Below are 15,393 nucleotides of genomic sequence, written 5' to 3'. Positions count from 1 at the left end.
GTAAGAAAGTTCTAATGAATATTGAAATGTTTAAATGTTCAGAGCTAATAAAAGTAAAATGTAGTACCTGGGTGGCTCAGTCCATGAAGCCTGACTCTTGCTTTGGGCTCAGGTCATATCATCTTGCATTGGGATTCTCTCCCCTGAGCTCTCTCCACCCCTCCCCCACTCACACACATGGGTGAACGCGTGAATGTTCTTTCAAAATAAACATTTTTTTTAGAAATCTAAAATGTAGCAGACTTATGTCAGGATTTGTCCAAGGTCACTTACGTAAGTCACTTGGCCTCTCGAGTTGGTTTTCTCTTCCGTACAATAAAGGGATTGGCCTATTTGATTCCTATCCATTTTCAACTGTCAAATTTTAGCTGTCAGGCATGTCATGGGTACTCAGGAAACCTTTTCTGTTTAATAGCTGTAGCGGAGGACAGCTTAAAATGATAAAAATCAGATCTAGAACCTTATTTTATTCTTTTCGCTGAAACCCTCTGCCACTTTGCAGAGTTATTAATACAGAAAAGTACACTTTGATCTCTTCTTAGCCAGAGATGCCCTGCTGCCTGCCTACCACACGTGTAAGCACTTCTGAGCCCTACATTGGCAAAGCCTGGTTTTCTTACATTAATGGACCCGGCACTGCTCTGCTCAGATCTTCAATTTCTGTATTCTTTCACTTCAGTCTAAAATAAAATCCTCCTCCACTGAAGTCCCAAAATGACACCCTGTTTTTAGTTGACACATACAACATGTATTTTCCAATAAACTAAATAATGTCTGACTGGGGATTGGGCAGGGAAAGTAGCATAATCACAAAGTAACTATAGCAGCAAAAGACTGGATTCCCTTTGCAGTAGCTTGAGTATGCAGCACAGAGTTCCAAAGATCCTAATTTGGACTGGGGTTTACTATGTTGCTCTTCTCCTAAATGCCTACGTAACCGAACAGCCCAGCTCCATCTGAGATGGCATGCAATCAAGGAAAATAATGGGCCACAGCAAATAACTTCAAAGCCTTGGCACCTCTTAGGTTAATAATATATAATTGCTACAATTTCTTTCAGCACAGTACTTTAATTAAGTGCACTAAAGTCTCTACCTACCAACTTATTTTCAACCACAGGCAGCCATTTTGCACTCTAAAATGAGGTAGGTAGAGTTTTTTCAAAAAGTACACCTCTCCTGTAACAGTGGCTTAGAGTAGAGACACAGGCTCATTCTAAGCCCACCTTCTAAGATTCAAAGAAGAATGAGCTGTACCTTTGAAGAGCTATACAAAGTGCTTACCAAGGTTTTATAAACGAGGTGCCATAAGTTTTCCATACTGGACCCTCATGCAATGAAAAAAAAAAAAAATGGCCTCAAGAGCCAAAAGGTTAAAAAAAAAAAATAGGGTTGGGAAAACATCAACTTTATGCTATTAAAATATACAAAAACAATACACAAAATATACTCCAGAGTATATTTTAAAAATTCCATTCCTAACACTGAGAGAAGGTGGGAGGTGAAGGTTTTTGCCTCACTACCATCATGACTTAAAGGCATTTATCTACAACAGTTTTCAAAACTTTCAAAATGAAACTGGCAGCAACAATTCAGTGTTACTTATGACTTCATTATTTCAGAAACTATTTTTCACTATCCCTATTTGAGATTTAACTATAGTATTTAGAAATATGGCAGTAACCACCAGAGAAACTAACTACCAAGCATTTAAAAATGATTGACGCTGCAGTTCAAGGCTGGAAGTGAAAAACGAAAGGCTATTTTTCATTATATGCATGTTTATTCTATTGTTTTTAATTTAGTGCATATACTAGGTTGGTCATCTTTTTTTTTTTTTTTTTTTTAAGTTTGAGAGATAGCAAGCGGGGGAGGGACAGAAAGAGAAGGCACAGAGGATCCAAAGCAGGCTCTGCGCTGACAGCAGAGACCGATGTGGGGCCTCAGGAGCTGTGAGATCATGACCCGAGCCGAAGGCAGATGCTTAACCGACTGAGCCACCCAGGCCCCCCCAGGCGCCCCCAGGTAGTTTTTCCCCTACCATCTTCATCGCTGCACCATACTTTTTTGAGGGGGAGGAAGGCACAGATTCAACCTCCTTTGCCAGTTTATTTTCTGAATGCACGAATATCCTCCAAATGTTAACCCAGGGGTACAGGGGAGGGAATGAGCAGCTTTGATGGGGGTCAAAAATAACCTTGAGAAGCAGGTGAACCAAAGACCATGGCGTGTGGGGGTGGTGAAAACAACACTGAGGGTCAAGTGACTGAGCAGGGCCATCCCTTACACAAGTATGCTGGTAACATGTAAGCAAGAGAACGGGAAGGACAAGGAAGGACAAACAAGGACAAGAGAGCAGGTATTTGTCATCGGAAAACTTCCCTCTGGTAACAACTCAGGTGTGGGAGTGAAGGCCACTGGACGTGGGCCATGAGCATGCTAAGAGAGAGGTACTGAAGGACTCCCAACAGTGTGGAGGAGCGACCCAGAATCAAGTCCCTGAGTGTCCCAAGGAACAAGAGAGGGTGGGGTCCAGCAGGTGGCCTGACCCCACGCAAGAGGGAGGGCTTCCGTACGAAGAACGAAAAGGTGTCTGGAACCAGCAAAGCGGAGCTGAGCAGGGGGTAGAGCTTCCTCTAGGAAAGGCCCCCAGGGATGTATTTCTCCTTGGAGATGAAGAGGAAGAAACGCAAAGTTTTGGAGGAGCAGCCTATGAAGGCTGGGGTGTTGACTTACAGCAGAACCAGTTTTCCGCAAGGCCCGGTAGAAGAGGACAGGAACGGGGCAGAACAGAGCCCGGAGGAATAGTCGGCTTCCTACCTTTTCTGGCTGAGGACGAAACTGACCAACCACGCAGACCTGCTGTAGGCCAGGTGAAGAGCTTCTTTATTTAAATCCCAGTGAACAATACAGTGTACTATTAGTTTCAGGTGAACCGTGTCATGATTCAGCCCTTGCATACGTTCAGGTGAACAGCTTTCATTGTGCAGCCGTGGGTGCTCGGGCAGGCCTGGCCTGAGGAGTTCAGGCGGTAGCACTTAGGCCTGGGGCGCTCCCTCCTCACCCCAGGTGCGGCTGGGCACTGCAGAGGTGGACGGTGAGTGAAGGGGTGTGGGGGCAGAGGCCACACCCCCGGCTTCAACATACACTGCTCACACAATGTTCCTCTAAATAGTCCCAGTTTCAACTTCCCACAGTCAGAAAGCACAACCTTTTGCGTTAACTTGGGTTATTTTTTCCGCCTTGAAACCAAAACTCAAGCGTTGGTTAGTAGTCACTGCAGCCAGCAGCGTGAAGGAGGAAAAAACATACACCTGAACAACATCCACTCATCTACATCCTCCCTACCAGCTTACTCTCCCCTAACTCTTGGCCTGTCAGCCTCAGTTTCTAAAGTGTAAGCGTGGCTCCAAAAAACCATGCTACTCCTTTCTGGTAAAAACAAAAAAACAAAAAAACAAAACAAAACAACAAAAAAACCCAGCACTGGCTTCTTGGGAGTTGGGGAGGAGAGGGGTGAACGAAGATTAATGCTGTTACTCTTATCCAGGGCAGGCATCAGAGCCTGGAGTATTCCGGAAGTACCTACGAGGTCGAGAGATGTCATCAGTGTGAACCTGCAGCCATTTGTAAAAGTGAAAGAAGGGAGGGAAGCCACAGGTCAGTCAGGGAGAAATGGCATTTCATGGAAAAACTACACAAAGCAGACAAAAGAGTCGCTCATGGTAAATACACAATAACCATGAGACATTCTTGCACTTTTATTTCAACTCCCTGTGACTAAGAAACATTTGGTATTTACCATATTCATTCATTCAACAAATATACAGTATGCACCTACCATGTGCCCAGCACAGGTTAGATGCTTGGACTAACTCTCTGGGGGAGAAAAAGACATAACTATTTGGTATGACACACACCAGGTCTCAGGATCTTTAGAGGGAAAAGCCAGTTCAGTTGTTAGCTGTCTCTTACGGCACTACTCACTCACTCCCAAATAACAAAGATCTTACACAGGGAAAAGCAAACCAACTCTGAGGCCATTATTATTTTCTTTATAGGACAGGCTCTCCTGCTTTGCGTTCCATTGTTTTTACAGAGCAGATCTCTAAAATGTTGTCAAGTGGCATTAAACCTCTAAGAGCAGCAGCCGTGGCTGCCTGTGTCACTACTTGACTAGACAATTCACACATGCTATGCTCTTTTAAAACCTACTTAAGTGGAGGACAGGGGAGGGGAGAGGAGGAAATCAGGAGCCCAGGCCAGAAATGCCACCACCACCTCCCAGTTGAGAATTCTCAAAGGAGTTTCAAGCTCTCCTAAAACCCTCTGCTGAGTCAGGAGGGCATTATGTGTGTGGCTTTGCCCCTCTGTCATTCACGCACTCACTCCTTCCTTCCTTCCACAAACAAGCATGGAGCACTTAGCATCCACTCTGCACCTGGCTCTGCCCTGGGCACTGTGGTCACAGGGACGAGGAAATTACAGGATGGATACCGTTCCCACGCACACGGGGAGGAGAACGACTTTCAAGGCAGAAAAAAACCACACGTGCACAAAATGGGAGTGGGGAGGGGGCCTCTAGGGCCACAGAAAGTAAAATTTAAGAGAAGGAGGAGCCATGGGCAGGGCTGAGGGTGTGTTTTTCTTGGACCAGTCCTCCATCCCCACTGACCGTCTCCATTCATGATCCATCCCAGGTGCCAGGCGCAAGCTTGGTTCTGAACAGAACCATGTCCAGTGTTCATCAGGGTATGCTGTGACCTAGCTGGACATGAGGGCTGCAGAAGGTTCTGTGGCAGCTTAGACTACCTTGGAGGGGCTTCGTTCTGCCATGAGCTGTATTTCTGACCAAGATGGTAGACGTTACACTGTTTTGTGGCAGAATTACCCAACAATGTGAGACCACGGTCATCCTCCCCGGGTAAAAATGGAAGATAGTGACATGTGCCTGGATAGTTGGGAAGTTGCCAATTCTTTTAGTTTTAACAGAATTTTCAGTCACTGAAAAAAAGCTTTTTGATACAGACAAGAAGCATTAATAGCTCCTCACAGTTCTAGAAAAATGTAAAGCTCCTGTCAACGTTTACCCTGTGGTGGGAGAAGATGAAAACCCAGAGTACGCAATGCCTTGGACATGTTAATCTTGTGATTTGGTCCATCTTGTGCTTTACTGCAAACCAACTCAGAAAAGAGAAATCTCCACGTACTAAACAAGAAGACCCAATGTCTGATACTGCAAGAAAAGAGACTCCATACAGAAACTAAATAGCTACAATAAACTCAATGCTACTCAGGGCAACAGATAAAAAGCCTCTGGACTCCATACAGAGTTCTAGAGTCTCTGTGGAAAGTCAGCCCAAGATGGAGGAATGAAGCTGCACCACTTTCTTACACCATACACAAAAATAAACTCAAATGGATTAACAACCTAAATGTGAGACCTGAAACCATAAAAATCCTTGAAGAGAACACAGGCAATAATCACTCTGACATCAGCCGTAGCAACATTTTTCTAGATAGGTCTCCTGAGGCAAGGGAAACAAAAGCAATAACAACTATTGGGACTACATCAAAATAAAAAAGCTTCTGCACAGTGAAGGAAACAATCAACAAAACTAAAAGACAACCTACTGAATGGGAGAAGATATTTATAAATGATATATCCAATAAAGGGCTAGTACCCAAAATATATAAAGAACTGATACAACCCAATACCCAAAAAACAAAAAATCCAATTTAAAAATGGGCAGAAGACATGAATAGACATTTCTCCAAAGAAAACATAAGGATGGCCAACAGACACAGGAAAAAGATGCTCAACATCATCATCAGGGAAATGCACATCAAAACCACAATGAGGTATCACTTCACACATGTCAGAATGGCTAGAATCAAAAACACAAGAAATAACTAATGTTGTGAGGCTGTAGAGAAAAAGGAACCCTTGTGCACTGTTGGTAGGAATGCCAACTGGTGCAGTCACTGTGGAAAACAGTATGGAGGTTCCTTAAAAAATTAAAAATACAATCCGATAATTGTACTACTGGGTATTTACCCAAAAAAGACAAAAATGCTAATTCAAAGGGATACATGCACCCGTGCATTTACTGCAGCATTATTTACAATAACCACATCATAGAAAGAGTCCAAGTGCCCCCCTATAGATGAATGGATAAAGAAGTGGTATATGTATACAATGGAATGTTAGTCATAAAATGAATGAAATCTTGCCATCTGCAACAATATGGGTGGATCTAAAGAATATAATGTTTTTTTATAAATGTTAATTTATTTTTGAGAGACAAAGAGCAAGCATGGGAGGGGCAGAGAAAGACAGAAACACAGAAGCCGAAGCAGGCCAGCACAGAACCCAACGTGGGGCTTGAACTCACAAGCAGTGAGATCATGACCTGAGCTGAAGTCGGACGCTTCAACTATTGAGCCATCCAGCCTCTATCAATATTTCTAAAGGAGAGAACACAGAGCAGACCTGAAAGAGCATCTTAAAAGTCTTCCTACTGTGAGAGCCTCAATTCAAAGTGCAGTTTGCAGGCTGTAGGAGAGGGGAAATAAAATGACTGTTGTGGGTGCCTGGGTAGCTCAGTCAGTTTAGCATCTGACTTCAGTTTCAGGTCATGATCTTGCGGTTTGTGAATTCGAGCACCGCATTGGGATCTGTGCTGACAGTGGGGAGCCTACTTGGTATTCTCCCTCTCTCTCCCTTTCTCTGCTACTTCCCTATTTGCTCTCTCTCTCAAAATAAATAAATGAAAAAAAAAAAAAAAGACTGTCCTTAGTCAAGAAGAAATGGAGTTTCTTGGGCATTACCTTCCAGACAAATCATGGTATGGAAAAAGAGGGGGAAGGTTCTGGTGCAGATGGCAAGATGAGATACGAGGACAAAGAGCTGGAAACCTTAAGAAGCCATTCAAAAATCTCGAAGAAAATTTGGAAAGAGCCATTTCTTCTTCTCAAAGCAGACTCTGTTCCTTGAACTGAAAGCTCGTGGTCACTGGATGAGAACATGGGAAGCTGAAAGAAACCTTCTCCAGACAAGAGGCAGCTGCAGACCTGAGACAGCTCAACCATAATTACACTCAACTTCTAAAGTGGATCCTCCTGCATCTGATGAGTCAAACCTTTTTCTTCCTCCTCTATTGCCAAATCCAATATTTCCAATGGATCTAAATGGGGCGTTTATGGCAAGAGGATTTCTTCTTCCTCGCCCTTCTCCAGAAAGCATGGAGAAGCATAACCCCCAACTGCCACCTCCACACACCACCCCCCCGCCCCCAGCTGGCCATCCATTCAGGGTCTCTTTTCCTCATCCTCCCTCATGTGTTGGGTTTTTCCCTGTATACTCCTGTGCGGAAAATAGAAGTGAGATACCTTTGGCGGGGGCGGGGGGGGAGGGGGGGGGGGTGGTCACTGCGCCTCCACACAAATCCCCTGATCAAAATCCTGACACACACAGGGAGGGCCTTAAGTCATTTTGCATCTTACTTTTTACTGTGAAGTATTTTTGAGTTATTTATGGTTAGTTAAAAAATTTACATAAATGTTTTTACTTTTGCTCAAACTGCAACTCATTATTTTTTTTATTTTTTTAACGTTTTTGCTTATTTTTGAGAGACACAGAGAGACAGAGCACAGGCAGGGGAGGGGCAGACAGAGAGGGAGACACAGAATCTGAAGCAAGTTCCAGGCTCTGAGCTGTCGACACAGAGCCCGACGCAGGGCTCAAACCCACAAATGAGAGATCATGACCTGAGCCAAAGTCAGACGCTTAACCTACTGAGCCACCCAGGTGCCCCAACTGCAACTCACTGTAAATTTTAGACAGTTTTTAGTGAAAAGAGATAGTTCAAATTATTACATTATATCATATATTCTAGAAAATATAAGCAGCAAATCTGAATCTGATGAGCCAGACCACTGTTCTCTCAACAATACATTATCCACAAGCAGTTAGTTTCAGCTCCCAGGGATGTTTGAAGTAGCAAATGCTTTTCTTCCTGCCAGTGGCTCTACATAACACAGTTGTAGGAAAAAGGGGAACGCTCCCTGTTGGGCTCCATTTTAAAAATCTACTCCAATAATGTGGGAATCAAAACTAATGACAATATTCAACTATTACATGTAAAAATCTCAGTGACTAATGCTCTACATACTTCTTACTGTATGCATTCAAAAGGATTTCCCTTTACAGGAAATGTCAAAATAGGGGTATGTTTTAAACAATGAATAAGCCCTGGGTAGGGCTGTCAGCATGAAGACACAGTCTGATACTAGAGGCATTTTTACAAGCTCAACAATTTTGTATACACAACAATGTCATCTACTTTTAGCCTTTCTCTCCCTATCTCTCCCTCTCCCTCTCTCCTCCCTCTCTCTCTCTCCCCCTGTGTGTGTGTGTGTGTGTGTGTGTGTATAATTTTTCTTTAATTTTCAATTTAGGAAGATGTTTGGTCGTAAGAACAAGAGCACTTGCAATGAGAGATGTTTCAGAGTCTACTACCTAAAGGACTTCAAAAAAAGGAAAAATGGCTTCCTTCTAACTTCAAGGGAAAAAGACTTACCTTGGTAAATTACCTTTGCTACTACAAAAATGTGTTCTGTTTCAAAAGAGAAGCTTTGGGGATAGACTGAGAGAGACAAGGGCAGGCCCATCTATGACTGAGGAACAGTCTTACAATTCCATAAACTGGGGTGTGTCCGATCTTACTACCACTTGCCCTGCTGAGTCTTTCATTCTCCTTTGAAAACCTCATGGAAATGAAGACATCCAGGGTTAAATGAGAAAGGTCCCTGCTGGCCTGACCCCAAATGGGAATAATGGCCTTGGCAAGTGGGCTTGAATGTCCTGCTAGGCAGGTGGTGGCTTGGCAGCCTGTCACCCAGACTGAAGGCTAACGATGCAACTGCATGATGAACCAGATCTGCACTCTGTCTGGGCTGGAACTGGATATCCCCACACATGCTTCAGGAACCAGCAATGATCTCTGGGCAGCCCCTTATTGGGTCACAGAAGTTTCCGCTGCTGACTTCTCACTGGTCTTGAAAAGTTACTTTATGAACTATCTACAGAATGTCATGACTAAGAGTTTTAAGAGAGCGGTCTTGGTCCTTTGTAGGTAACTAATTAGTATTTGGGTACAAAACATAAAACTAAGAGACCCTGTTTGTACTTAGACATCTAAGAAGTTGATTTACAAAACAGACTTTAACAAACATTTTGTAAATAAATTCAATAAATTGGCTAACTATAATAAAAGATTTAGGTTCAGTATGATTTTTTTAATATCCATCATTTTGAGCAATTAAATAGCATTTTGTCTTTTAAAAAATTTTAAGTTTGTTTATTTATTTACTTATTTATTTAGAGAGTGAATGCAAGTGGTGGAGGCAGGGAGACAGAGGGAGAGAGAGAAAATCCCAAGCAATCTCCACACTGTCAGTGCTGAGCCTGACGTGGGGCTCAAACTCAAACTTCGAGATCATGACCTGAGCCAAAGTCAGATACTTAACAACTGAGCCACCCAGGCACCCCAAAATTTTTAATTACAAAAACCTTATAGCAACATTATAAATATTGGAAAGTGGAGAGAAAAAAAAAAGAGTTATCCTGGTCTCAACACTACAGTTTCACTTTTTATCTATTCATCTAAAAATGCATATTTAACTTAATTATATTCATGCTGTATAAGCAACTCTATAATTTTCCATTTGTTTTCAACATTGCTTACTTTCATAATATTTCCTACTATTTTATTCCATTAAATTACAACTTTTTAAAATATGGTTTGCTTATTATTTGTTAGGGTTTTCATCATTTATTTTACTTGATTTTTTTTTAAGTTTATTTATTTATTTATTTATTTATTTATTTAGTAATCTCTACTCCCAAAGTGGGGCTCGAACTCACAACCCTAAGATCAAGAGTCACAAGCTCTTAATACACCATATATCACCTCTCGATATTGTGTTAAAAATTTAAGATAGGCAACCAGAAGTAGCTCCAACCAGACAGAAAAACTGAATGGATGAAAAAGTACTCACTCTAAAAATCATTCTAAAATTTAATTAAGATTAAGTTATAGAGAAACCATCAAAAAAAAAAAAGAGAGAATATAGTATTTATCAGATCTATGGAGAAGTGATCATTCAGTTTATAAGCAACAGAAGATACGGTAAAAGAAAGACTGACAATCTCAAATATTAAACATAGGTAATTCAAATAACAATATTCTGACAGTTGACAAAGTCAACTGGCAATAAAATGTAAGCTAATAAGAAAACCACATTTAAAAAAAGTTTCAAGTAACTTTTATTTCAAGAAGGACTCCAGAAGAATAAATTAATGTATATAAAATAGTTTAAGGCAGAAATACGTTAAAACAGCACTCTGGACATACACTTGATTTTCAAATACAACTGCTACGGGTACTCTGAAGCCTCTTGTTTCTTTCAAAAAGTGTTACTACACCAACAAAGACTCTACACACATTAAATGGTAATAATGAGTGCTAAAGAAATGATGAACACCATGAAATGACTTACATGAATTATGTTTAATCCTCACAATAACATATGCCTCCGTACTATTATTACCTGCATATTACAGGTAAGGAAAGTGAGGTAAAGAGGTCAACTAACCTGAACAAGGTCATGGAGCTGGGGTGGGAATCTAAACATCGTGATCCAAAGCCAGCATCTAGTCAATATGCTATAAACTTTACTGGTCCTCCAAACAAAATGTAACTGCTAAAATCTATCACCATAGGCTATCAACTTAAAATGATAAATTCTTTCTCCTTACGAATGATTATTACCATGCAAATGAAATTCTGATAACCTTTTATATCCCCGTGATATGGTAATATTATTCCATACATGTATCATAAAATATCCGTAAGTGGTTTACTGTAATGTATCAATGATCTAGATCCCATGCAAGCACTTTGATGTATGCCAGCCCAGTCATATGTTCACACACCATTGTGTCTACTGCAGAAAATTACTATCTGTAATCTCAAGAGCTCAATGCCACTGGATTTCAACTAAGGTAAGGTGTGACCCTGACAGTTTCCAGAAAGTCAATGTGACTTTGTAGGTGGTAGAACCGCCGTTGGCTGCTCTCCTGCAATGCTATTACACAATCGGCACCAAAAAAATGAAGGATAGGAAAACAGTCAACTTCCCGAAATACACAGTACCTGTCCTTTTGGATTATGGGCACTGAAAAAGCATTGACAGCAATGTGTGGCTCTGGAGTGACGCCCTCCCCACCCCTCCCCCTCCCAATCTGGCTATATTTTTGAGAGGGACCCTAGCAAAGTGAAGAGCATACAGATAAAGGATGTCTGTCGGTCAGGCTGGTGAGAGGCCTGGACAGCACCATGCACTCATTCATTCACACGTCAACACATTTTCAGGGTGCACGCAGGGTTTCCCAGGAGTGGCAAACCAAAAAAAAAAAAAATCAGAGTCCCTATCCTTATAAAACCTGCAGTTCTACAGAGAGAAACCAGAGAAAATAATGAGAATATAACATAGAGTGTGGTTTAAAAGAGGTCACAGGAGGTGCTTTCAGATTTCAGAAGATGGAGGAGAAACTGGGGACCTGAGATACCATACTCTATGAGGTCTGGGCTCTCAGTATCAGTGCTGGAGCCCCAGGTTGGAACCTGGGGATGGGGATGCTCCAACTGAGGGTCTTGGCCCAGAGCAACATCAAGGCTTAATCCCCTAAGAGGATCTCCAGTTACCTCAAACCAGATCACCTTCCATTGGCGGTGGTGGGGGCTGGGTTAAACATGGATTTGGGTAAGTTAATAACGTTCACTTACAGTTGGTCACTACTTTTTAAGAAGAAGAGACAAATTGACTATTTAGTGACTGATTCTATTCAAGAGTGACTGATCTGGGTATTTTAAAAGAATTCCCATGAATTTGCTTCTGCCCACACCAGTGCCCCTCAAAGTATGACTGTGTGGGTCAGAGCTACCAGTCTGCCATATCTTTATCACCAGTCCCCAAAGAAACAAGCAGAGAGATTAGATTTAGAAATTTTATGTGTTTACTAGATCTCATAAAAAAAATGGGGCTGTGTATATATCTATTTACCTTTGTTTATTTCATTTTTGTAATAATTCACCTTAGTATATTTTATAAAAACATTGATTCATGACAGGTTGGAAAAAAAATAGCCTTTCACCACAGATAGTTTGAGAGGCACAGTTCCAAATAATTTTGAGTGTGTAATTACACAGAAGTGTATTTCCTTCCAACTCTTAAAAAAACCAAAGGACGTAAAATAACAAAAAAGTTTTTAAAAACAAAAAAAGCTTTGATGTAGCCGTCAAGGTAAGATTCTCACCTAAGTTTTTAAGAACTATCATTTATTGGGTTTATCTTTTTCAGGCACTGAGGCTTACACTTTATTTTTTAATTTTTATTTACTTTTATTTATTTATTTATTTATTTATTTATTTGAGAGACACAGAGGGTGACCAGGGGAGTGGCAGAGAGAGAGAGAGGGAGACACAGAATCCAAAGCAGACTCCAGGCTCTGAGCTGTCAGCACAGAGCCTGACGTGGGGCTCAAACCCACAAACCACAAGATCATGTCCTGAGCCGAAGTCAGACGCTTAACCAACTGAGCCACATAGGCACCCTGAGCCTTACACTTTATATGCATGGGCTCATTCAATCCTCATAGCAACCCAACAAAGTAAAAATTATCACTATTTTACCCGTGAGAAAACTGAGCCCTAAGAAAGCCACGTCACAAGACAATAACTTGAAGCTAGTAAGGGGTAGAGCAACAGGTGAACTGCAAAGCCAAAACACGATCCTAAGATAACTCAGCATCTACTTACTTATGAATCAACAGGTGTAATGTCTAACCTCTCAGGCAAGCAAGGCATTCCCCATTCCCCCTGGCTCTGTTCCAAGAGATGTGAGGGAACCTGACTACCAAAGTCAACTGTCATACAAACTGCAACTTTGAGAACAAGAATTTGTCTCTGGTTTTTAAAAAGGCCACCAACAAACTCTTAATTCTCTACAGTAGTATTTGGCAAACTATAGTCCATGGGCAAAATCTAGCTTACCTCCTGTTTTTATAAATACAGCTTTCCCAGAATACAGCCATGCCCATTAATCTACACATTGTAATTTATGGCCAGTCTTGGCTACAAATGGCAGAGGAGAGTAGTTGTGACAGTGACTATAAGAGCTACAATGCCTATAATGTTAACTTCCTGGCTTTTAACAGAGAAAGCTTGTCAACTCCTCCGTATCAGTAAGACCGGCAACAGCACAGATTATGAATCAATAAAGAAAGTTCCAATCTCATTTTAGACATTAGGATTCAGTGTCTGACATAACAAAACTTCTCTCATGTTGGCTTTAGAGCTGACTTGCATTCTGGATATTTTTTTCCTTTGTCAAATATTTATTTACTTGTCTGTTTATTTATTTATTGCTGAAGTTTATTTTTGAGAGAAAAAGATAGAGGGGGGGAGGGGCAGAGAGAGAGGGGGAGAGAGAGAATCCCAAGCTGATGAGGGGCTCGAACTCAAAGTACCAGACGGTGAGATCAAGACCTGGGCCAAAATCAAGAGTCAGACACTTAACCGACTAGCCATCCAGTTGCACCACCCACCCCCCCCCCCCGCCCCCGCCCCCGCCCTGGGTCAAGTTTTTAAAGGAAAATGTACCAACTAGCAAATTCTCCCAAGTGAGGGTGGCAGAAAGGTGAAGTGTTTAAAATAACCTACAACATAAAGAGGCTCTGTCATCAACTGGTAGCAGCAGTGTTGTAAGAACCACAGGGGACTTCAGGCATACGTTCTTAACAACTTTCCACATATTTGTGAGGATTTCAGATAATCCTTCTAATGACCCCAGGAAGGTGAGGCCACCAGGTCCCAGTGAGATTTGGTAACCTGATTAGGACAGGGCTGATAAGCTAATAAGTACTGAATCTACAATCTGGTCCAACACTCACTCAGACTCTGAAGCTCACCCGGCATTTCTCCCTTGTGTTGACAAAGAACGGCAACACGCAAAAGAATCTAAATTAATCTAAATCTACCTCAAAATGTAAAGTAACAAGATACAACCAAATTTTTTAAACTGAGAATTTGTTAATATTATAGACCATCAAAATGAAGTCACCAGATATTTGTAACAGTACGATTAACCTTTGAAAACAAATGTTTCACCCAATAATTTTATTTACTTAAATGAGTCTGAGTTTCTGTTTTAACAAAAAAAGAGAAAAAAACCATGACAGAGACACATCTTAATTACAGGCTTTTTTGGTTCTGATAGGAATGGTATTTCCCTATTAGATTATACTTTCCAGAAGAACAATGCCATTTAAATCCTTCTGAAGGGAAAAATGCCTTTCAGTGGATTTACGTTTGCAAAAAAGAAAGCACTGGCAGAGAGTCAAGTACATATACATATGCCAAATAAGTACAGTTAGAAAACTAAAGAGGCATTCCCATCCATTATTCTCATTTTCAACATTACTGCTAGTTGAGGAGGTGCCATTCAATTCCTAAGTCTGGTTCATTGGCTCGCTAACAATTTCTAAGCAGAAAATGACACAGCCAACCAAAATCATATATAGTAAGAAAATAAGTTGTATTTGATCCTAAAAAAGTTAAAACACTCTAGTTGGTTACCTATTTGCACAAGCAATAAATTCACCAAATCACGTCTGTCTTCTAAATTGATTTTGACATACACCATTCTGCTTGTCACAGTATTTTAGTCAGAAATACTTGTTGCATAGTATATAGACTACTTCTAAACGGTAGAAACATCTTGAACTGTGTAGTTTTTAAACATAATTCTTCATCAAAGGGTTATATGCTTTTTGGAATTTGAGTTCCACAAACACTGTAATTTCACTGTTAAACATATTTACAGGGTCATACATATTCAAATTATGTAATAAAGATAGTACAAACGGCTGATAAAATGCAATTAACATTCATTTACAGTAGCTTAGCAGGCTTTGCCAAATGCTACTTCCCGTAACAGGCTATGAGGCTCTGATTGCATTAAGCTTCCCAATTATTCTTTTCTATCCTATGGTATTTTAACACTATTTCTGAGATTCCAAAAATCATCAGCAAGTGGATTTCAAGGTCTTTTGGAGTTCACAAGGCCTCTAGTCCATGATATTAAAATATTTTTCCCAGGTGCCTATGTCTTCCAAGTTCATATTTCTGAATTTCTTATATTTTTATAAACGATGGTTATTTTTGAATTCTGTGATCTTTCCAGTTTAAGTCTATAAAACCGAGACCTCTGATAAAAGGTTTTTCAAACTTTTCATGTTGGTTTCATATAAATAAACACACATTTTTGA

General features: G+C 40.8%; 1 protein-coding gene across 4 annotated transcripts in view; it reads right to left on the bottom strand.

The window, feature by feature from the left end:
* Positions 1 to 15,393, bottom strand: part of SRGAP1 (SLIT-ROBO Rho GTPase activating protein 1) — a 279,251-nt gene that overhangs the window by 229,363 nt on the left and 34,495 nt on the right. The window contains exon 1 of one of the 4 annotated variants that reach the window (XM_053226451.1): positions 2,820 to 6,344. The exons of the other annotated variants lie outside the window; for them this stretch is intronic. The gene's annotated coding sequence lies outside the window, so the exon portion shown is untranslated. Of the gene's footprint in view, positions 1 to 2,819; positions 6,345 to 15,393 lie in introns of those variants that run through there. 4 annotated transcript variants of the gene reach the window in all.

The sequence above is a fragment of the Acinonyx jubatus genome, chromosome B4 (assembly GCF_027475565.1).
Source record: "Acinonyx jubatus isolate Ajub_Pintada_27869175 chromosome B4, VMU_Ajub_asm_v1.0, whole genome shotgun sequence".
Classification (NCBI taxonomy): domain Eukaryota; kingdom Metazoa; phylum Chordata; class Mammalia; order Carnivora; family Felidae; genus Acinonyx; species Acinonyx jubatus.
The sequence above is the reverse complement of the archived record's forward strand: the minus strand, read 5'-3'. Positions and strand labels throughout refer to the sequence as shown.